The sequence below is a fragment of the Erpetoichthys calabaricus genome, chromosome 1 (assembly GCF_900747795.2).
Source record: "Erpetoichthys calabaricus chromosome 1, fErpCal1.3, whole genome shotgun sequence".
In the NCBI taxonomy this organism is placed as follows: Eukaryota; Metazoa; Chordata; class Cladistia; order Polypteriformes; family Polypteridae; genus Erpetoichthys; species Erpetoichthys calabaricus.
Genome location: NC_041394.2, coordinates 103724131 through 103748710, shown reverse-complemented (window position 1 = coordinate 103748710; position 24580 = coordinate 103724131).

Genomic DNA, 24580 nt, shown 5'->3' with positions numbered 1-24580 from the left:
GAGTTGATTCATACCTGGTGGCATGGATCGTGGACTATCTTAAAGACAGACCTCAGTATGTGCGTCTTGGGAACTGCACGTCTGACATTGTGGTCAGCAACACAGGAGTGCCACAGGGGACTGTACTTTCTCCGGTCCTGTTCAGCCTATATACATCGGACTTCCAATACAACTCGGAGTCCTGCCACGTGCAAAAGTTCGCTGATGACACTGCTATCGTGGGCTGCATCAGGAGTGAGCTGGAGGAGGAGTATAGGGACCTAATCAATGACTTTGTTAAATGGTGCGACTCAAACCACCTACAACTGAACACCAGCAAAACCAAGGAGCTGGTGGTGGAGTTTAGGAGGCCCAGACCCCTCATAGACCCCGTGATCATCAAAGGTGACTGTGTGCAGATGGTGCAGACCTATAAATACCTGGGAGTGCAGCTGGATGATAAATTAGACTGGACTGCCAATACTGATGCTCTGTGCAAGAAAGGACAGAGCCGACTATACGTCCTTAGAAGGCTGGCGTCCTTCAACATCTGCAATAAGATGCTGCAGATGTTCTATCAGACAGTTGTGGCGAGCGCCCTCTTCTACGCGGTGGTGTGCTGGGGAGGCAGCATTAAGAAGAAAGACGCCTCATGCCTGGACAAACTGGTAAGGAAGGCAGGCTCTATTGTTGGCATGGAGCTGGACAGTTTGACATCTGTGGAAGAGCAATGGGTGCTCAACAGGCTCCTGTCAATCACGGAGAATCCACTACATCCATTAAACAGTGTCATCTCCAGACAGAGGAGCAGCTTCAGTGACAGACTGCTGTCACTGTCCTGCTCCAATGACAGATTGAGGAGATCGTTCCTCCAACAAACTATGCGACTCTTCAATTCCACCCGGGGGGGTAAACATTAACATTTAACATTATACAAAGTTATTGTCTGTTTTTTACCTGCATTATTATCAATCTTTAATTTAATATTGTTTATTGTATCAGTATGCTACTGCTGGAGAATGTGAATTTCCGATTGGGATTAATAAAGTATCTATCTATCTATCTATCTATCTATCTATCTATCTATCTATCTATCTATCTATCTATCTATCTATCTATCTATCTATCTATCTATCTATCTATTTACATTTATCCAATCTATTCAATAGCTCTCCTTTCAGGCTAATTTCTGAGTTCTGATCATCATTAAACCTTATCTTCAACCCCCTATCTTCCAAAGCCCTTCTACATTCTTCCAAATTCCTCTCCACTTCCATTTTTCTGGTGCTACACAGCACAATGTCATCAGCAAAAAGCATGCACCAGGGAAATGGTCTTTTTATCCAATGACTCAACACATCCATAACTAGATCAAAGAGGTAAGAATTTTAAGAGGATCCCTGGTGCAGACCTACTCTAACTGGGATCTTGGAGACTCTGAGACCCTTTATGTTAGAGAAATGTGCCACAGTAATCCAAAAATAAATGCATAAATAAATAAGGTGCTTTATCAGGTATTAATCCATCACCATGATGAATAAAAATTTTTTATCCATTTTTTCACATAAGGCTGTATCAAAAACCAGGATGCAATTTTGCACTTAGACAAGAGTTTTTCAAGCTAAAAGAAACTATTCTCTTGCTATTTTTTTATTTCTGGCACCATGCTCTTCTCCATTTGTATGGCTTTATAAGAGCTTGTACTTTATGATACATTGATGTTTTAGTTTGATTTTATAGTCCTAGCGTAGGATTTTATAATCCTCTAAACATCTGACAGAATCTAACTGTAAAGCCATAAAAATAAAGACCTCTGGAATCTGATTGGTGTTAAATTGTATGTGTTATAGGCTTCATAGTTTTTGAAATGTATGCAGGGCTCAATTTTAACACATTGTGAAAGCATGTTAATGAAAGAATGTACGTCTAGCTGAAATGTGGGACATTTTTGTTTTGAAGTGACACATATGTGAAGAAGAGAAGCAGAACAATAAACTGATTAAGATGAGTGTTCTGGGACAATCATAAAAGTAGATGAAACAATATTTTGTTATTTGAATAAAATGAATGAGTAACAAAACATTTTATTACAAGCAGTGGTTTATAAAAATACCATATTTTAATAAGAGAAGTAAATTATATCCTATTACATGTGTTGTGGTTTGCAGGAGGGGATGAAGCCAGGAAAAAGAGGGAAAAGGGAGCTATTCTTCACAGTACAGTCAGCCTGTTTTGCTAGAAAGCTGCTGTCCACTCCAGTGTGAGCCTGCAAATTAAATCAAATGAAGAACTTTGTTACTCGCAAACTGTATTGTAAAAAAGACACAGTTGTGCAAGGTTAATCTTTTTTATCAAAAAGCACATAAGTTCTACCTATTGGATTTGATGTCAGATATTTTTATTAAAATATTGTTATCCATAGAGCAGTTAGCTTGTTTGTATTCCTTCTATTGCTGATCTGACCCATCATTGCATTTCTCCACAAAGAATGTATTATTATATCATACAGTGAATCCAATCGCAAATGTATTTGCAAATTTAGCAACTTTACCTAAGCTATGTAATCCACATTACTAACCGAGAATGCTAAACCGGATGGACGCAGGGACATCCGGCCATGGACCGTAGCCGCAAAAAGACGTACTGCGCAGGCGCCCCAAGAAATGAGGAACCGCGAGAGGCGGCCAAGACCACAGAAAAAAGGAGTGAGCACAGAAAAAAGCAGTCAAACGCAGGCGACGCACACAGCGCCGCACGAGCAAACCCCCCCCCCCACACACACACACAGGCAACGGACGGGACACACACAAAGAGGACGATTCAACAAGCCCCTGGCACGGGGACACACACAAAGAGGAGGATTGAATCCCATTGCACACGAAACGGGACGCACACAAAGAGAAGGATTCAACAAGCCCCTAGCACACAAAAAAAAAGAAGCCGCGAGCACCACACAAAGCCCATTGGACACGAAACGGGACAGACTACGGACATAGCACACGAAACGTACACAAAAACGACAATTCAGACCCTCGACCACAGTGACATAAATAACAAATGACACACAAAGCCCCATTTCTAAATGAACCGTCCGTATTAAACATACGTCATCTCAACACGTTCACAATATGCAGCATAGGTAGATCTCATTACAATGAGGCACTATTAACCGTTCAACCGCAGAAAAGGCTCCATATTAACAGTGAGTGCGATCCTCCTTATTACTTATCCATATTTCTCACACTCAAGAACAAACAAATCATGAATTCACAATCACAGGTACAAAACGAGACCGCTCGGATAACGGGACCAAACACAATTCACACTATACAGCATAGGTGGATCTCATTACAATAAGGCACTATTAACCGTTCAACCGCAGAAAAGGCTCCATATTAACAGTGAGTGCGATACTCCTTATTACTTATCCATATTTCTAGAAGAAAAAATGTCTCGGCTCCAAAAACGCAAAGCTCAACTAAAGCTTCTAACTAACGATGTACCTAAAAGTAAAAACTTTATGAACTGCATTAGATCCTACAATAGTTCATTTGCTTTTGCATCTACCGGAGTAAATATCAGGCCACCAGAAGGCAATGGCCCATACTGCTTTCGCATATGTGCACAAATACTGCATCGCATTGGAACAGTGCACCCTGAAACAAATCAACAACGCAAATATGCACAAATCTACATCCTAGATCCACATGACGCAATCTATCAATCAAAGTGCTGCATCGCAACAGGCACGGATTCAAAACGAAACACCTCCCGTCTCAGACATACGTTAACGGCAGCGAAGGCTACAATGGGATTCTCACACAGCACAGGCAAATCGATTACAGCTCCAAAACAACACGTCCGAAATACTACACATGCAACAATGCGCCTCTCAAACGGCACAAGCAAAACATACACCAGGAAAATTCATTCGGATTAATGAATGTCATTTGCAATCATTGTCATTCAGTTCACTTCCCTGAAGAAACAACTGGCAATACAAGTAATACATTTACACATTGTTGTCAAAAGGGTCAAATTAGACTGCCTTCTTTACATTCATATACTGAATATCTACAGAAGCTTCTAACTAACAATGTACCTGAAAGTGAAATCTTTATGAACTGCATTAGATCCTACAAATCGGTATCCACTATGAACATTAACTTCTACAAACGTTTATGAATAATAATATTCCCTTTGGAGGAAAGGTACTTTTATTAGGAGGAGATTTTAGACAGTGCTTACCTATTCTTCCACATGCCATGCGCTCAGCTATTGTTCAGTGCACCTTAAAATACGCAGACAATTGGCATTGCTTTCAAAAGATACAGTTAGTACAAAACATACGATGTCCAGAACCAGATCATAACAATTGCTTATTACAACTGGGAGATGGTACACTCACCAATACAGATGGACTTCACCCATATATTATTACAATTCCTCAAGCCTTTATCTGCGACGACTTAGTTACAGACAGATTTGGAACAGCAATCTCATTAGACCAAATGCCCCTTTTAACACAACGCACTATATTATGTCGAAAAAATATTAATGTGGAAAACATAAATACCCAAGTCATTGCATTACTTCCTGGAGAGACACAACTCTTTCTAAGCTCTGACAAACTTGACTCTGATCACAACAATAACCATCTTCATTGACATTACAAGTTCTGACCTGGAATTACCTTTTACACTTAAACGGCGTGTACAAAGAAATTTTCCAATAAACCTTTACACTGTGCCACACACTTTATTGTTTGCTTTCTATTTGCATCATCTACACCGTCACACTATTCTATATCTCATTCATACATCACGCTCTTTGTCATTCCCAACACCAGGGGTTGGCGAGCGAAGCGAGCAGGGGGCGGAGCCCCCTAGTATTAAATACTTCCTCAAAATTTTAACAAAATAGCAATAGAAATGAAAGACATAGCCTCCCTACTCGTATAAATGGGAGTAGCTACAGCTAAAACAGATTAAAAGTGAAAAATAAAGTTGGGCTCTATTTAAGCAAGTGTTACAAGCCCATTAATAAAAGTTTTAAAATGTTTAAAGTTTGATGAGGCAGATAAATAAATGTTACATTTGTTAGGAGTGTTATAAAGTACATATTTAGTCATTTTTTTTTACTCATTATTGGTTATGAACTTGTGTAATTTTAAACTATTTTGGGTTTTTTTAAGTGGAGGGTTCTAGTTTTCATGTTTATTCCTTGCTTCACTGTATAGTTTAGGTTTTGTAAATTTATTTTGGTCATTTCATCCACCACTTTGTATATCACCGACTTCACCATTTTGGTTACCCATCACTTAGATTTGGGGTGGATAAGGGTGGAGCTGTGGATGTTTAACTACCTACCTTTACATGTTCTCTTTGCTAAAATAATTAATCCTTACCAGTTATATTTGGTTTTGACCTTTGCTTTGTTTCCCAACTAAGTTTTAGCTTCATGTTTTGGTTTTGTCACAAGATTTTTCGATCTCTTCATGTTGACGTTTGTTGTGCTGAAGTTTCTCCTTTGACCAATTTATGAGGGATCATTATATTAAATCCATAACTAAAATCAGCAAGGAGCATCCTTACAAATGTGTTCTACTGTTCCAGATGTGTAAGGGCTATTTGAAGAGCGGTTATGACTGCATCCTCCATTGACCTTTTGTTCAATATGCAAACTGATGTTGATCAAAATCAGAAGGAATAGCAGATTTAATGTAAAAGAGCATCAGTCTTTTAAAGCACTTGGTGATAATGGGGGTTAGAGCAATTGAGTAATAATCATTCAGACAGGTCACTGCTGACTTATTGGGGATGGGAACAATTGTAGTTATAGTTTCTAGTGCTGGTAGTAATAACTTCGGCACTAGTCGGTCAGCGCAAGTCTTCAATACCTGTCCCAAGACTCCAACTTGTCCAGCTGCTTTGCTGATGTCAGTGCTAGGCAGAGTCGATCTGACTTGGTGTTGATGTAATCTTACCAGTCTGGCCCATTTCTAGCAATGCATCATAGATGTTGAATAACTGGTTCAGTATGACTGGGAGAGTGTTGTTGCTGCTGGAGTATGTAAAAATGGAACAATCTGTACAGATGATGAGAGTCTTTATCCCTTTCTACATATCCTGGGAGATACCATTATTAAAATATTCCTCAGAGTGCTGTTTGTGCTTATACTTTGAATCTATAATGCCGTTTTTCAACCTCCCTCGTACTTCCTTGTAGGCTCATGTGTCTCCAGATTTAAATGCTTCATTCTGCGCTTCATTCCTTTAAATACCCTTGTTATGGCTACATTTGTAACACAAAAGGTTATGTAAGAGAGAACCAGAAATGTGTTTTCCTCTAGTTCTACATCCTGAGCAAATACAATTCAATCTGTGACCTCAAAATAGTCCTGCAGTGCTGAGGTGGCTTCCTTAGTCAACATTTGAACAGTTTTATATACTTAGTTTTTGTCTGTACATCAGAGGTTTATAGGCTGGTGTGAAAAACAGGGATGTATGATCTGAAAATTAATATGTTGCCGTGCAGCAGCTTTAGAAGCATCTGAAATGTTGGTGACTTTATTTAAAATTAAATAAATAAAAAGGCAACTATGAAATAAAAAGTTGCATGAAAAAGTGCAGTGATATATATATAAATGAGTCATTACATTTTGAAAAACTGTAACGATGTACATAAACAGGGCTGGATTAAGAACTTTAGAGGTCCTAAGCACTTAAAAAATGTTGTTGCCCCCATAAATACGAGCTGCACTCACTCTCAGTGGATGACTGAATCGGACAGCCAACATGACCTAGACAACAACAATTACATGAGGCTCAGTGTACTGTGTGAAGATTACCAGATTCTAATTCTGTTGCATATATATTAGATTAATATACAGTGCATCCGGAAAGTATTCACAGTGCATGACTTTTTCCACATTTTGTTATGTTACAGCCTTATTCCAAAATGGATTAAATTCATTTTTTTTCCTTAGAATCCTACACACAACACCACATAATGACAACGTGAAAAAAGTTCACTTGAGATTTTTGCAAATTTATTAAAAATAAAAAAATCGAGAAAGCACATGTACATAAGTATTCACAGCCTTTGCCATGAAGCTCAAAATGGAGCTCAGGTGCATCCTGTTTCCCCTGATCATCCTTGAGATGTTTCTGCAGCTTAATTGGAGTCCACCTATGGTAAATTCAGTTGATTGGACAGGATTTGGAAAGGCACACACCTGTCTATATAAGGTCCCACAGTTGACAGTTCATGTCTGAGCACAAACCAAGCATGAAGTCAAAGGAATTGTCTGTAGACCTCCGAGACAGGATTGTCTCGAGGCACAAATCTGGGGAAGGCACATGGCAGCCCACCTGGAGTTTGCCAAAAGGCACCTGAAGGACTCTCAGACCATGAGAAAGAAAATTCTCTGGTCTGATGAGACAAAGATTGAACTCTTTGGTGTGAATGCCAGGCGTCACGTTTGGAGGAAACCTGGCACCATCCCTACAGCGAAGCATGGTGGTGGCAGCATCATGCTGTGGGGATGTTTTTCAGCGGCAGGAACTGGGAGACTAGTCAGGATAAAGGGAAAGATGACTGCAGCAATGTACAGAGACATCCTGGATGAAAACCTGCTCCAGAGCGCTGTTGACCTCATACTGGGGCGATGGTTCATCTTTCAGCAGGACAACGACCCTAAGCACACAGCCAAGATATCAAAGGAGTGGCTTCAGGACAACTCTGTGAATGTCCTTGAGTGGCCCAGCCAGAGCCCAGACTTGAATCCGATTGAAAATCTCTAGAGAGATCTTAAAATGGCTGTGCACCGACGCTTCCCATCCAATCTGATGGAGCTTGAGAGGTGCTGCAAAGAGGAATGGGCGAAACTGGCCAAGGATAGGTGTGCCAAGCTTGTGGCATCATACTCAACAAGACTTGAGGCTGTAATTGCTGCCAAAGGTGCATCAACAAAGTATTGAGCAAAGGCTGTGAATACTTATGTACATGTGATTTCTCAGTTTTTAAATTTTTAATAAATGTGCAAAAACCTCAAGTAAACTTTTTTCACGTTGTCATTATGGGGTGTTGTGTGCAGAATTTTGAGGAAAAAAATGAATTTAATCCATTTTGGAATAAGGCTGTAACATAACAAAATGTGGAAAAAGTGATGCGCTGTGAATACTTTCTGGATGCACTATATATCATTAACCTCTATTATTACTACTTTATTATCTTTTTTATTGTATATGTACATACTTTTTTCATTCAATGTGGGAGCCCCTTTTTGTGGAACCTGGTTCAGTTGCACTATTTGCAGTTTTGTACCATATGGTCCACGGTAAATCCGGCAATGGAAATTTCTGTGGTACCCTAAGCACATGCTTATTTTGCTTAATGGTTAATCCAGCCCTGTATATAAAAACAATTCATTATTTGATGGACAACAAGGCCAGCATTAAAAAACAGCCTTTCAAAAAAAATCACAATGGAATAAAATAAGCTATTCTGAAATGTGCCACCCGGAAAAGTCCCACTGTGAAATATTAACAGCCATTTTGAAACAAAAATTGCGAAAGTGAAATTAGAATAAAGTACATTATTGAAAATGAATCAAACACTAATGTAGCCTACCAGACAATTTGTATTTAGTAATACATTTTTTCAGAATTTAATAAATGTTTTATATGTAATGTTGCATTTTTTCAGAAGTTAATGATTCAATTATATATTGTGGACCACCCAGGCTGGCACTGCTGCCTGAACCCGGCACAGACAAGCATGGGACACAAGTTCAAGGCATAAACATTGGTTTTTATTTTCCTTTCTCCTCATGGGAAACGCCTTCCCCTTTTTCCCACGCTTACAACACAGTCCTAGCACAAGCACAGCACAAACACAATAGTCTTCTCTCTCTTTTCCTTCTCTTCCACTCCTCGGGTCAAGCTTAGTCTTTCTCCTCCCGACTGTGACTCCCCGAGTAGTGGCTGCTGGCTTTTATAAGGCACCCGGAAGTGCTCCAGGTGCCTGATGACTCATATCCGGCAGCACTTCCAGGTGTGGCAGTAGAATGCAAAGAACTTGACAGTGACAGTTGAATAATCAAGTACTGTAAATCTGTAAAGTTATTATTTGAGCTAATAGTTAAACTGCAACAATGCTGTAACATTTGTATTTTTAAATATGGCATAAGCAAGAATATCACAATAATGTGATTAAGGTGACATATGAACTTGACACTACGATGATAATAATAATCTAAAAATCAACCAGGGACATCTTGAGCTCCTCCTCTCCAAAAAAATTTAGACTTATTTTCAGGTGGGGTTATATATGTTTTATAATGTTCTGAAATAAGCTTCTGTTACAGTTGTTACATCTCATCTGTAATAAGCAACTCTACTGATGGCAATTTGCACCTGCATTAATGTGCACCACCTCAGTTTTACAAATCAAATGAAAGTTGGGAAATGGTCAGGGATATAGAATTGTATATGTTTAGACCCCAGAATCACCAAAAGTTGGTTAGAAATGCCATTTTCTGAGAAATCAAGAACCTGACAAAAAAACTGGTTCTGGCCAACAACTTTTCTTGTTGAATGCAAAACTAATGGTGCCTTTTGTGTCTGCTGTGCTCTCTTTTCAATTGAAATTGACAGGATGCAGACGGGGTATTAATTGGTTCTCTGTTTGTTAATTGTCATAAAGTATCTGAAGTTATAGGCAAGCATGAACACAAAGCTCGTCATCAAGCTGCATTCAAAAAAGCCTAGCTTTTGTCCAGTCTACTGGAAACCAAACAGTCAGACTGTAGTCATGTTGGACAGAAAATGTGCAGCGAGAATCAAAAAAAGTTGACATCTACTAAAATGGCTAACAGAGGCCATGCTCCACTGTGGTCGCCACTGTAGTGGTTTCAGAGGTGACAGTAAATCTGTGGACCCAGGGAATATCCTGTCTTTAATGAGAGCACTGGTCAACCATGATGAAATATTCAAAGAAGCAACCATAGTTGAAACATGGCACTTGTTAATGACTTCTAAGTCATCCTCTCCTTGAAATAATGAAGGGTAGCCAGGCAGCAAGCCGAGTAGCATCACACTTTCATATAATCAGAAAACTTGGTTAACAAGTCAGATGCTTGTGCAATGCAGACTATAAAACAACAGTGAATTTTCTTTTGCCTGGATTCAGTCTTCTGTGAAATTGTCAGATATACACATCAAGGGGTCACCCTCTACGTTTCTCCCAGGAATTTAGGTCCAACCAGGACCAAGAAGGAGTGCTTTGCTGTCTTGTCTACCTTTTCTTTCACAGTACAGAGAGGGCAACAGACTCCATACTTTCTGGTCCCTGGGTTATAAAGCTCAACCAGCCAGAAGGAGGCATCACTTCACACCAAGCAACCAGAGCAAAGGAGCTCCTCAGTAACACAGATGGAAATCACCTATATTTTGACAAGCCCATGTTATTTGGTGGTAACTGGTTTGTTCTGCTTTAATGGCACTGAGCACTTGTTTTTGTTGTTTCCTGTAAGTATATGGAGACAGCCAGGTTGGCACTCTGAAATTTATTTTCTGCCAAGCCCATCATTTCCTCGAATGACCACTGTCATACAGTAACAGTGCTGAACCTAACAATCGTTTTGAAGACATTCATTTATACTGATAAAAGGTTTGTGGTTTAGTAAATTTGGTGATATAGCAATCATAATGCTGAGCTACATTTAGATAGATACAAAGAGTACAATATGGACATGATTACAGGAAAATATTGAGGCCTGGTCTTATTTTGTGTTGTAATGCAGTTTTCATTCTTGTTTATCATTAATTACGGGTTGTTTCTGTTGCATCTTTAGTGTCTGATGCATAGTGCTGATTTGAGGCCCTCACATGAAGTGCTAATGCATAATTTGTTAAACACTGATTGGGCAAGACAGATTATCCCATTAAAGATTATTACCTAAATTCATGATGTATAAAATACAAATATTTTCCAGACTAAACTGAGTAGAAATTGATATTGCAATCTTGAACCTTCTACCTATTGTCTGTGATACAATGCATTTCTTTGGGGCCCCATTCCAGGGATTACACACTGTGTGGCGTGAAAAGTATTTTGAATACTTTGTAGCCTTTTTGTCATTTTATCTGTATTTTTAAAATCACTCTCAGTCTGCATCTGCAGTTGTGCACGTCATACACTTTGTAAAAATGTAAACCACTTGCTAGCATGCTGAGTTTTGGTTGAGCATTTGAAGCACATGTTATTGTGTTTTTTGCTGTAAGTATGTTTTCTTAATTAGAGTGGCCAACATGAGTCTTTGGATCACACTTTACAGAATGCACATCTCGGATTTCTTGATGAAGGTAAGTTCTGAATTGCCTGTAGTTTGGAGATAAAGGATTAAAGTGTGAATCAAATCTCAGTGTTCAAGGCATGGCAACATTCACAATAACAATGCTAACTTCTTTGTGCCAATAGTTTAAACAGACAGACTTGGAAAATTAGCTCATTTAACACAATTGTTTCCTTTTCAGAAGACGTGTTGTGAGTGCGTTAATCAAAGTGTCAGTATTCTTGTGGTCCAGTGTAGTTTATTACTGTCAAAACCAGAGTAGTCTAGATTATTGAAAACAGCAAATGTATTTTTACATTTTGACATAAATAATAATATTTTAAGTGACAGTTTCGTCCCAATAAAAGTCAGAGTTTCTGAACTGGTTCTTCAAAGCTGGTAACCATTAAAGACATTTTTAAGTTTAAAAGACTCTGGTGCTGACTCATATTTGCCGTTTTCCCTCAAGGGAGATGCCTGGGAAAGTGACAACATCACTGTCACTCAAATGTTGTTGAAACAAGACTGACTGAAATACAGATTTTAAAATGAAAAAGGACTTAATTTTCTATTACTAATTTATATTTAAATATTAAATCTGTTTATGCTTCTGTAAAAAGACAATTCTGCATCAAAGCCTGAACTACTTGTAACTTAAATATTAAAACCAGGCAATTATTATAGAAATCAGTATGACTATGAATGCACACGTGCAGTACTGTCCAGTGATTATATAAATATTAACTCCTGCCAGGACATTTTTCATTTAATTGCATTATGATATGAAACATTCTGCCTTCCCATTTATTTACTGAATGAACTTAACCAGTCTGAGGGTTATGGAGAGCTGATGCCATTCACAGCAGCATTGGACACAAGACAAGTGGCAAATGTGGACAGGGTTTTTGTTACTAATAAATACAAAAACCTTTGCAATATAATGTCAAAATGAAAATAGAACTCAATAGATTCTTCTACATTCACAATTAATAAAAATGACAACTCTAAAGGAATTAGCCTTTCCTGGCTGAGATAGGCTTAACAGTAAGAATATTAACTACCTGTACACTGTCATGTCAAATTGACACAGCAAAAGCCACTGCTTAAATACATATGCCAGACACTGAAATCAAGTAAAGGGAGAGTGTACAGTATGGTCTGGTAAAAGAAATCTACTCTATATGTATAAAATCCTAAGCCTAAAAGTGCAACGATTTTATGTCACATTTTTGTCACACTTTAAATCGGGCTTATCTTAAAATCTACATATATATGTTTGGTATCATTCTTTTCAAAATTTGTCGAACTTTAATGTGATGTTGCTAGATTTTCAGATTCTTATTCCGTATTTAAATTATAAACTAAAAAATATCAAGAACTCACGTCCCGCGAGACGAGACTTAACCAAGAGTGTCAAGAGATTTAACCACGCCCAGAGCCGGAAATAAAAGATAAAGAGTAGGACAGCTTCTGTACAGGCTTTTAAATGTTCGAAGCGCCGCGCGAGATGCAGATCATGCGGCACGGCAGCAGCAGCAAGCCAGCAGCTGATCGAGCATAGAGGAGGTAAAAAAAAAAAACTGTACTTGTTTCCCATTGTATCACTCTACTAGACCATCGGTTTGAGGATGATACACCAAGGTCTTTAAATGATTCATCTTAAGTAACTTGGCAACTTCCCTGAACGTCCCTGAGATAGAGGGCAACCCCTGGTCCATTAGGACAACCTTAGGGATGCCGGCTCACGCAGAGATCCCTACTAATTCCTGTGCGATAGATTTGGAGGTAGCTGAACGCAAAGGAACGGCTTCGGGATACTGGGTAGCATAATCTACCAGGACCAGGATGTATTTGTGTTCTCTAGCCAAGGGTTCTAAGGGTCCCACTAAGTCGACCCCAATGTGCTCAAATGGAACATCAATGAAGGGAATGGGAACTAGAGGAGCACGGTCCCTCCTGGGAATTTGGTGCAGTTGACACTCCAAGTAGGATGTGCAAAAGCGGTGAACCTTCTCGTTTATTCTGGCCAATAGAATCGGAGCTTGATACACTTAAGGGTTTTTTCAGTGAACAGATGGGCACCTAGGAGGTGGGTGTGTGCTAGCTCACAAACCTGCCGCCAGTAAATTCGTGGGACTAACAGCAGTGACCTTACATCCTCCTCATGTTTGGCTACCCAATAAACAACGTCGTTATTTAACACAAAATAAGGACCCTTTGGCATGGGATGTTGAGTGTGATGCCCATTTACAGAACCACTGCATTTTTTGCAAATTTTAGGGATTCATCGTTTCATTGTTCCCTGTCTGTTTAAATTGGAAGTGCAGCTGAAAGAGTGGGTCTGCAGCGACCTCAAGGGGTGTGGTTTCATCCTGCTCTGCTGCAGCACTGGGCAATGAAGTTCCATTGTGCGACGGCACGGGATTCGCCACGTCACTTGAAGGAGCTGCGTCACCACTCTCAGCCAGCTCTGTACACAGCATTTAGAGAGCTTGGGACGTATTTTCCCCATCCATTAATAGTCCCAATCTTTGCTTAGGAGTGTGATGTGTTAAACTGCATTTACTGTCAGACCAATATCTCCCGAGTATCACTGGGAAAGGTGGAGTTGGAAGGACCGTCACTGTTAATTTTAACGATCCTTCATACCCAATGAAGCAGGAGGCAGACCTGTACAAATGAGTATCCCCGTGAATATAGGTCAGATTGGTCTTAACTTTTGGTAACACGAAACAGCGAGCAACAATGGACATGTTACTGCTGGTATCCATTAGGACTTGTACCTTATATTCATTTATTATTACCACTCCTGTGTACGGGTTTGATAAGAGATTAACCAAAGCACACCACGCCTCTCTCTCTCCACCAGTGAGAACCCCTCATTACCAAGAGAGGCAGCGTAATTGGTGGCTTCACCACTCAATCCAACTGGTGATGACGGGTCTTAGGGTTAGGGACACACACTGGTTGGGTTCCATAACGAGACTGCCTGGTTCTCCCAGTCTTTTCAATGGCCTGTATGAGGTCAATAATGTTTTTAAATGACTGTCCCCAGGCCAGCTGGGCGAGATATTCAGGTAGTGTGTTGTGTAAAAAAAAAAAACAGGCCAGTTGTTTTACTACCTGTCGGGCATTATTTCTATCTGGCCTTAGCCAGCACCCAAGTTTTCCCCATAGGCTGAATGCCTGAGAGTGGGTTGGCCGCTCTGGGTCAAATTCCCACCGCAATAGTTTCCTCGCCTGCTGGCCCAGGGCTCCCCCACCTTTCTCATAGGTCTTTGCCTTTGTGGGGCTTAGTTGTGCATCCTTATCTGCCGAGAGCCTGTAACAAGCCTCCTGTATCTCCCCCATCCAGCATAGCTCTATTCTGTTGGACATCTTCTCACTCTATCTGTGGACTGTACAGTCGACCCTTGATATACGACCGGCCTGACATGCGAACAACTTGATTTACGACCAAAATTTTTGTTTTGATTTACGACCAACATCTTGCGTTACGACCTGAATGCGGTCACGTGTATCTGCTTGCGTGATTGTAAACAAACAGCCGATAGCGTTTGCAAGCGTCAGTCGGAGCCCAGATACATGTGTTTGTGGACGTAATTTCGGTCAGTGCAGTGATTTGTATAGTTTTTTTCGATAATTGCTAAGGAAGGAAGAGAAGGTAACGAAGGTAAAGAAAGCGATCACAATCAAAACGAAGAAGGAAATTGTGCAGAAATATGAGAGTGGTGTTCGTGTGACTGATCTCGCTAATATGTACAGCATGTCGAAATCCACCATCTCGACAATTTTACAAAGAAAAGATTTGTATAAGGAGGCTCCTTCCAAACAATAACCACCTTCCATTTCATTCTCCTCCTCCTCCCTTCCTGCAGCCCAAAGATGTCAACTTAAATGGTGAGTACAGTATGAAATTGTTGTTTCTGGTAGGCTAGGCAGTTTTTATAACTTTTTGGTTAGTACATTAGAAAAATTATTGGTGTTTTGGTAAATTATGCACATTATACAACCCTTTTTTATTATGAAAAGGTTAAGTATTGCTGTGGGAGGTTCGGAACGCATTATGGGTATTTCCATTATTTCTTATGGGAAAAATAGTCTTGACTTACAACCAACTTGAGTTACAACCAGCCCCCGCGAACGAATTGAGTTCGTAAGTCAAGGGTCCACTGTATTACATACTGACCCCTGGGATGGAGCTTGCGCTTGGTCCTCCTGACCCGCGACCCACACAACATACTCGGGCACTCGGGTACAGTACTTTCCCTCCTGGACCCTGAAGGGCTGGAGTTCAGTTCGTAGGTCCTGCTCCCAATTATTTCTGGAGTCAACCATCCTGCCAACTACGCCACTGTAAAAGAACTCAAAAGGACACAGGAAATGGTTTGGAGGCAGCCGCCCATATACTTGAAATAGGCTGCCAAAAGTGAAGGTTGTGGTTCAAAAGTTGACAGATTTCAGTCCAAAACAAGAAAGAACAGACAAGCAAACATGGCATTTTTAAAGCCAGGCAGGGTGTGTGATGTCATCAGGGCAGGAACCAGAAATGACATAATCAGGGCCAGAAAGAAAGGTGACATCTTCGGGGCCCCAGAGCACGAAGTGACATCTTTGGGCTTGGAACTGGAAGTGACATCATCAGATCCAGACAAAATTTCCCATGGTTGGTCTGCTGATGCAAAAGAGGAAGGATTAGTGTACTCTGCTATCCCCTGGTCTGGCATGGAATTACAGTCATCCCTCACCTATCGCGGGGGTTACGTTCCAGAGCCCCCCGCGATAGGTGAAAATCCTTGAAGTAGCGACCTATATTTATTTTATTATTTATACATATTTTAAGGCTTTATAAACCCTTCCCACACTCTTATAAACCTTTCTCACTCTCTTGTTAACCTTTCCCACACTCTTATAAACACTTCCTATGCTCTTAAACACTTTCTACATTCTTAAACACCACAGACCAACACTGCGCACTGCACGCAGCGATCAGACGTCGATGTGTCTGCACTCACTTTGTGAAGGGGGGCAGCTGAACTCACACTGAGCAGAAATGGACTTTGTGCTGCTTCTGCCAAAATGCCTGCTTGTCGCTCTGCGCGTTCGGAAGGAGGAGGATGAGTGGGGGTGTGTGAGGGCTGAACACACGTTAGCTCAAACCCCCCACCCCGGAGGCGCAGTACGCTCCTGCCACTTCGCATTGTCAAGGGGGTGGGGAGCTGAATGAATGCTAAGGAGAAGTGGACTTTGTGCTGGCTTTGTGCTGCTTGTTGCTCTGCGTGTCAATAATTTAAAAGCCTGTACATCACCTATTTTCCTGTCTCACTGTCTTGTCTTGCGTGAAGTTAAAATGTTTTATAATAGTGAGATGTTACTCATATCCTTAGCCCGACATCCACATATCATATGTGTTAACAAAGTGTGTTTTATAAGTTTACATGTGTTTAAAGCATGTGGGATGGGTATTTTAAGGCTTAAACTATAAAAATGTTTATTTATATGGTCTTTCTATATCGCGGATTTTCTCCTGTTGCTGATGGGTCTGGAACATAACTTCCGCGATAGGCGGGCAATCACTTGTATTTAAAAACCCGCGAAGTTGTGAATCCACGAAAAGTGAACCGCGAAGTAGCGAGGGATTACTGTATACCTTTTTGAGCCATTCAGCTGTCTCCCATGTGCACACGTGTGATGACAGATAGATAGATAGATAGATAGATAGATAGATAGATAGATAGATAGATAGATAGATAGATAGATAGATAGATAGATAGATAGATAGATAGATAGATAGATAGATAGATAGATAGATAGATAGATAGATAGTGTTTTGTCTTGGTAGAGTAAAATTTTACTCTATTCTTCCCTTTTGTATTATTAATATTTAGCCTTTGTCAGAATGCCTCAAATCTCACAGACTTAACACTGTTTATACTGTATTGTACCATATAATTTCTCCCCACCTTCCCTTCTACATTTTTAACCTCAGGCAATTAGGTGTAGTAAAAAACAAGCAGGAGTTAAGTTACACTTTAATTAATGTATTATTGATAATATTCATAAATAATAACAATAAGCAAAGTACATCTGAATATTGGCAACCATACAACCTGATAAATGCTGATGTGTAGTTTCAGGCGGCACACAGACTTTTTTGTTACTTAGAATGTCTCTAGTTAAGTCCTCATTTCTGGTCAGCTTTCTTCAGAACAGGCCGCATGCCTGTCTCAATATGGGTACCAAGCTGTGCTCTTCATTGTGTTGTCCTTTTCAGTTAATGGTGTGTGAGGTGCTCTTTCATCAGTTGGTAAGAGAGAGAAGAGGGATAAAGCAAGGAAATGTATAGATTCTCTGTTCAAACCCTACAGCCAATAGGGTGTCATGGTACTTAAAGGCTTCTGATACAAGCCAATTCCAAACACCCAAACTTCAGACCAATGGAGCACAGAATACCTTCACACCTGCCCCCAAAACCATATGTTAAGGTGAAGCTTGCCAGCTAGGCAGTCTGGCTTTCCTGTGGGGGTTGACTGAGGGAGTCCTGCAGAGAAACACTTGCCAAACTTGTTTTAGGCACTTTCCCTAACCCTGTCATAAAATTCACTATCCTTGTAGAGGGGCTAAACATAAATGGTTTTCACTAATGAAATACTAATATTACAGGTCAAATCATCACTAGTGCAGCCAAATGGTTTTAGAAGTCACGTAGTTAGTTCATTTGAGATCATCTGTCTGTGTTTCAATTGATTGTAGCATAAATGCACCTTATCTGGAAGGTCCAACGTTTGGTGACTAGTATTATTGTCTAACCTAAACAATGAAGAAACATGAACACTCCAAGCAACTGCATGAAATGGCAATTGAAAAGCACAAGTCGGAGGATGGATACAAGAAAATATCCAAGTCACTGAATATCCCCTGGAGACCAGTTAAATCAATCATTAAGAAAATGAAAGAGTATGGTACAGCTGTAAATCTGCTTAGATATAGCGATCCACAAAAACTGAGTGACTGTGCAAAAATAGAGACATATGATACTCTGAAAGAGTTACAAGCTACAGTGGTTTAGATTAGAGAGACAGCTGTGCAGACGACTACTGTTACCTGGGTGCTTCACCAAATGCAGCCACTGAAACCCATTGTTTAAAAAAAATGCACGTGATTTTACAGCAGAAGGCACATGGGAGACTCTGAAGACAGTGAGAAGAAGGTTCTAAGTATGGCTGCCAAAGGTGCATCTGACAAATACTTACTTGAAAGAGAATACACATTTGATAAATTGTTTTGTGTTTTATATTTGTAATTCACTTAAATCAATGTGCAGAGATCTGTTTACACTTACACAATGAAGTTTTTTTTCTTTTGATGAATGTCAGAAAAGCAAAATCTTTTCCACTATGAATCAATAATAAAATTATTCGAAGGCAGTGAATATTTTTTACAGACACTATACACACTAATACATAATCTAGAAAACAGTAAGTTTACTCAGTACTCTGTGGAAGGCATCCCCAGTCTCGAAGGACTACAGGAGCTGCTAATTTCAGTTCTATCAGGTTCTTACTTATTTGATTTTAACAATATGTTATTTACTTGTAAGACATCATTCTAACTTTGATGTTTTTAAGTCAAAAATTTCTATAACTGTCAATTTTACTTTACTTGGAAAACTGACAAAAGGTTCTTCATGCCAGATTAAATCAGTAACCCTTAATTTTAAACTAGTTTACTTTCATTTATATCTTAATACTTCTTTAAAAAAGATTCATGTTTAAATGGCACAGAGTTAGCTTGTAGTGTCCTATATAATGGTTTCATCTTGGCTTGAAAATGGTAATATTTAGTGTTGGGCAGAATACCCTAAAAAAACATTTAGATACTGAATACTGAATACACAGTATACCTTATTCTGAATACTTTATGAATACTTTTTGATTATTATTATTATTATTATTATTATTATTATTATGTATAGCCTAGTTCATAAAAATGGTATAACAAGTTAAACATATTTAAAGTAGATTGAGACCTGAAAATCCACTTCAGTCTCACGTAAACAGAAGCTCTGTTTTTACTGTTCATGAAAAACAAAGGAAACTTCTGAGGAAACTTTTATTAATAAAAGTTTAATATTTGGAAGAAAAATAAAGACTGTAGCTCAGAGTATATTTTAGCCATCTCACATTCTTGAGTTGTTCTACTTTTAAGAAACAAAGTTAACAAACAAAATTATTTTAAAAAAACAAAGTCAGGTTATGTATTTTTTCACATAGCATTCTTATGCTTAACTAATCTACCAACTATTATAATTCACTAAAATATTAGCATGTGCATATAAATTACGCGTATCCTCATGTATACTTTAAATCAACTTTCACTGAACTCTCTAAGCTGGTTAGCAAAATGCCTAGCTGACAAATCAGACAGAGCATTAGACACATTCCAGAGTTTCCAATGTTACCACCAGACTGTCGATCTAGATTCTGTTCAGTAAAGAATAATAGATTAAATATTTCATATTTATAAGCACTTTGAATTTTAGTCACTAATGAACTATAATCTATCACTGCATAAAGTAGCAGTTCAACATTCTTAAATTCAGATTATAACAACAATTTTAACTTCTTGTCTAATGGCTTATTTTCTTGTATCTGAGGAGTAATAATAATAATAATAATAATTCATTACATTTATATAGCGCTTTAATGTTTTATGTTTGTACATTTGTGCTGCAAACAAATTTTAAGATTTCTTTTAATTTCAATGAAATAAAACCTTCTCAAACCCATTTATTCCAATTAACAGTAAGCCTGTTCTGGCAGTAGTGGGCTCAAGGAGGGTACCAACCCTAAACTGGGATGCCAGTTTATCACAGGGCCTACTCATACACACTGGACCAATTTAAAATCGACAATTAACCTACCTGTAGAAAAGCCCAGATAGTGAAGACAATGTGCAAACTCCACACAGTCAGAGTTCGGGCACAAGACTCAGATCTAGGATTTGTGAGACAGCAGCATTAACCACTGTGTAACCATTTAATTTAAAAATTGTTTTAAGCTGGTTAAAAAAAAATAAACAATTAAGAACTCAGAATGTTACCGAAAGTGAACAAAACTGAAACAAACACAAAGAGAGTGTGTACATTTCTGTGCACAAAAATAAGTATCTTTCTGACTTTCACACACACTGTTCGAAAAAAATTCTGACACTACAGACTGAGAGTTAATGCAAGTTAATGGCAGGCACTGACTTCAAAGCAGGAAAGTGGTTGAAAATAACCATACAAGTTCTCTTAAGCTGCAAAGGCCCTCTTCAAAGTATCTTACAACTTTCTACTTTCTCGTTGTTTAACATTTATTCCCTCATCTCAACAATGTGACAGAGAAAGACTTTGATGAGTTTTCATTAGAGTCTGTGTCCTTTTTCAACAAGATCTATTACATTTAAATTAGAAGCATTCAGTTTTTTCTTCCCTCTTTCAATCAGTGTGGGCCATTTAAAAAAGAGGACAATGTGTTAACCAACTACTCTTGGCACCACAAAAGTTTTATAGCTTGCAGGCTTAGTCTTAAGAGTCTCAGACTACAATCTTGTTAATTTAAAAATGTTTTGATGTTTAGATTTAAAATGGAAAAGTTTCATTTTTAAGCAATGTTTTCCTAGACATTGAATTTATCCGTCTTTTCATTAATTGAGCAACGAACTTTCTGCAGATGACATAATACTTATGAATGTAACAGGAAACTTTTTTTCCTATGGCTACTTTATTTTGAAGAAAACTTGGGGGATAAACCAGTGCATATTCTCAATCTATTCATTTTTTTAACTGCTCATTTCAATTCAGGGTTAATGGGAACTGCAGCCCTGGCAGGCAGCATTAGGCACACAGCAGGAAGTAACATGGATGGAACTCCATGCCATTGCAGGACACACTTATACACAATGAATGATGCAGTCCTTTGGTTGTCGAAGGAATGCTTTATAAATATAATTATTCTGTTAAACAAAATACACACATCATTTCTGGTAATAATGAACAGCAGAAAGTCATGAGTTTTTATTTAAAATGTCGGAAACCATGCAGATGTGGTCAAGAGAAAAACAATGTAACCATAAGGAATTGCATTTCATAAGAATTAATCTTTTACTCTAAGGAGAACATCCATTACAAGCTGAGACAAAGACTAACATTGGAGCTCAGTCTTTCACAGTATTCACCTTGAAGCTGCTACATTCAATCCTAATCCAATTACCTGTCAATCCAGCTACTGAACTTTCTTAAGCAATTTTTAGGTTCACTGAAGCCAAATAATTTGCTAAATATATATAAATATAATTTTTTTTTTTTTGCTGTGCTCTTTCAATTTTTCTAAGGAGTGTCACCCTGGAGAGTAATAGACAACAGCAGTTGTTCAAGTACAGAGGAAGACCTGCTGGTCAAGGGCACTGCCCAGGGCCGGATTTATATGAAAAGAGGCCCTAGGCTATTCCACTTATGAGGCCCTTTCACCTTCCATTTTTAAGTTTGTAAATTACATGAGAGATAATAAAATTTTGCTAACAATTTGAATGTAGGCCCCTCTTGATCTTGAGGCCCTAGGCTGAAGCCTAGTTAGCCTATAGGAAAATCCGGCCCTGGCACGGCCCAAGTTAGTAAGTAGGCTAAAAATGGGCTTAACTCAGATATTTTATTTTTGGTTTTGTGTTTTCGTGAATGGAGAAAACTTGTCAATTAAAACATGGCCCTGTCCCAGGTCCTATTATTTTAAATCAAAGGATGGGACAAATGTCTGAATTGCTTTGGCGTGCCTCTCACGGGAAACTTAAAACAGTGGAAGATAAAGAAATGAAGAACCTTTGCCTTTATAGCCTTGCTGTAAAGTTGGAATTGGTAAAATACTAAATAACTTTCATTGCTTTGTAAAAATTAAAAAAGCACCTCTCAGACATTGTTTATGTAAGAAGGAATGGGCAGGGTTTGGCCCAGCAGTAAGCCCATTTAAGAATACTGTATGCACTCCTCAGCCAGGCATTTAGGACATGTTATCCAAAAACTATCATGTCTTAATGGTATGCCTGTCACATTTGACTAGCTTAGTTTCCAGTCATACTGGATTCATGTCTTTACTTAGTGGGAGTGAGACAGAATAATTCCTTGAATGAATGAAAGCCATATTCACAAAATGGCAACATGCAAACTTCACACAGAGGCCACTCCGGCTGAGATGGGAACAGGGCCATGCTGTGTCAAGGTACTATCTACTCTTTAAGAATATATATATACAAATATTGAAATATATAAATATACTAGCAAAATACCCACGCTTCGCAGCGGAGAAGTAGTGTGTTAAAGAGGTTATGTAAACATATATATACATAAACATATATACTTATATATACATATCTACATATACACATATCTACATATATACATATATATATACATATACACATCCACATATATATACATATATCAACATATATATACACATACATATACACACATACATACATTCACACATATATATATATACACATACAGACACATATATATACATATACATATTTACATATCTACATATATATATACATATATACATATCTACATACATACACATATATCTATATATCTATCTATCTATGTATCTATATATATCTCTATCTATCTATCTATCTATCTATCTATCTATCTATCTATCTATCTATATATATATATATATATATATATATATATATATATATATATATATATACATATCTGTCTATCTATCTATCTATATATATATCTGTATCTATCTATTGTCAGTTCAGCACTCCGGTTGGAATATGGGCTTACTGTTAAGAATGCAACGTATATTGTAAGCATATTTAAATATATATCGCGGATTTTTTGCTGGTTCGCGGATTTCTGCGGACAATGGATCTTTTAATTTCTGGTACATGCTTCCTCAGTTGGTTTGCCCAGTTGATTTCATACAAGGGACGCTATTGGCAGATGGCTGAGAAGCTACCCAACTTACTTTTCTCCCTCTCTCTCTTGCGCTGAGTTTCTCTGATCCTGACGTAGGGGGATTGAGCAGGGGGGCTGTTCGCAAACCTAGACGATACGGACGCTCATCTAAAAATGCTGAAAGATTATCTTCACGTTGCTACCTTCTGTGCAAGCTGCTTCCTGAAGCGACATGCTGCATGGTGCTTCGCATACTTAAAAGCTCAAAGGGCACGTATTGATTTTTCACTGTTTGTTTTTATCTCTCTCTCTCTTTGTCTGCTCCTGACGGAGGGGGTGTGAGCTGCCGCCTTCAACAGCTTTGTGCCGCGGTGCTTCGCATACTTAAGCCAAACAGCCCTATTGATTTGTTTGCTTTTCTCTATCTCTCTGACATCTGCTCCTGACGCACACTCCTTTGAAAAGGAAGATATGTTTGCATTCTTTTAATTGTGAGACGGAACTGTCATCTCTGTCTTGTCATGGAGCACAGTTTAAACTTTTGAAAAAGAGACAAATGTTTGTTTGCAGTGTTTGAATAACGTTCCTGTCTCTCTACAACCTCCTGTGTTTCTGCGCAAATCTGTGACCCAAGCATGACAATATAAAAATAACCATATAAACATATGGTTTCTACTGCACGGATTTTCTTATTTCGCGGGTGGCTCTGGAACGCAACCCCCGCGATGGAGGAGGGATTACTGTAGTTTTACAGGAGAAAAGCAATCTTGCCTCAAATCAATGGCAACCTTTTGTAGGTCTATGAACTTCATTTAAACTTTAGGTTTACACGGTGCTCTGTTTCCATAGTACCTGCACTCATGAATATATCTGTATGTGTCAGTCGCTGAAATCCCCGCGCTTGGCACCGGCGAAGTACTGCTTTTAAATTTTTATTAAGAAGAAAAGAAAACCTTTTTAAATTGAGGTAAAATATACCACTAACAATTTGTTAAGGATCTGTTGTTTTGTGTAGCTGACTTCACACAGCCTCTCCGCTGTTTTATAAACGAACGTCATATAAGGTCTTCCTTTTTCGTTGCTTCGCCAACGGAAGCAGCCTTTTTATTTAATCCTGTTTTTACGATTGTTCTGTTTGTATACCAGTTTGTCAGTTCAGCACTCCGGTTGCAATATGACCAAGCGGTGCAAGCACACTCTTGAGAATGCAACGTATAGTTATACAGGAGAAAAGCAATCTTGCCTGAAATCAATGGCAACCTTTTGTAGGTCTATGAACTTAATTTAAACTTTAGGTTTACACGGTGCTT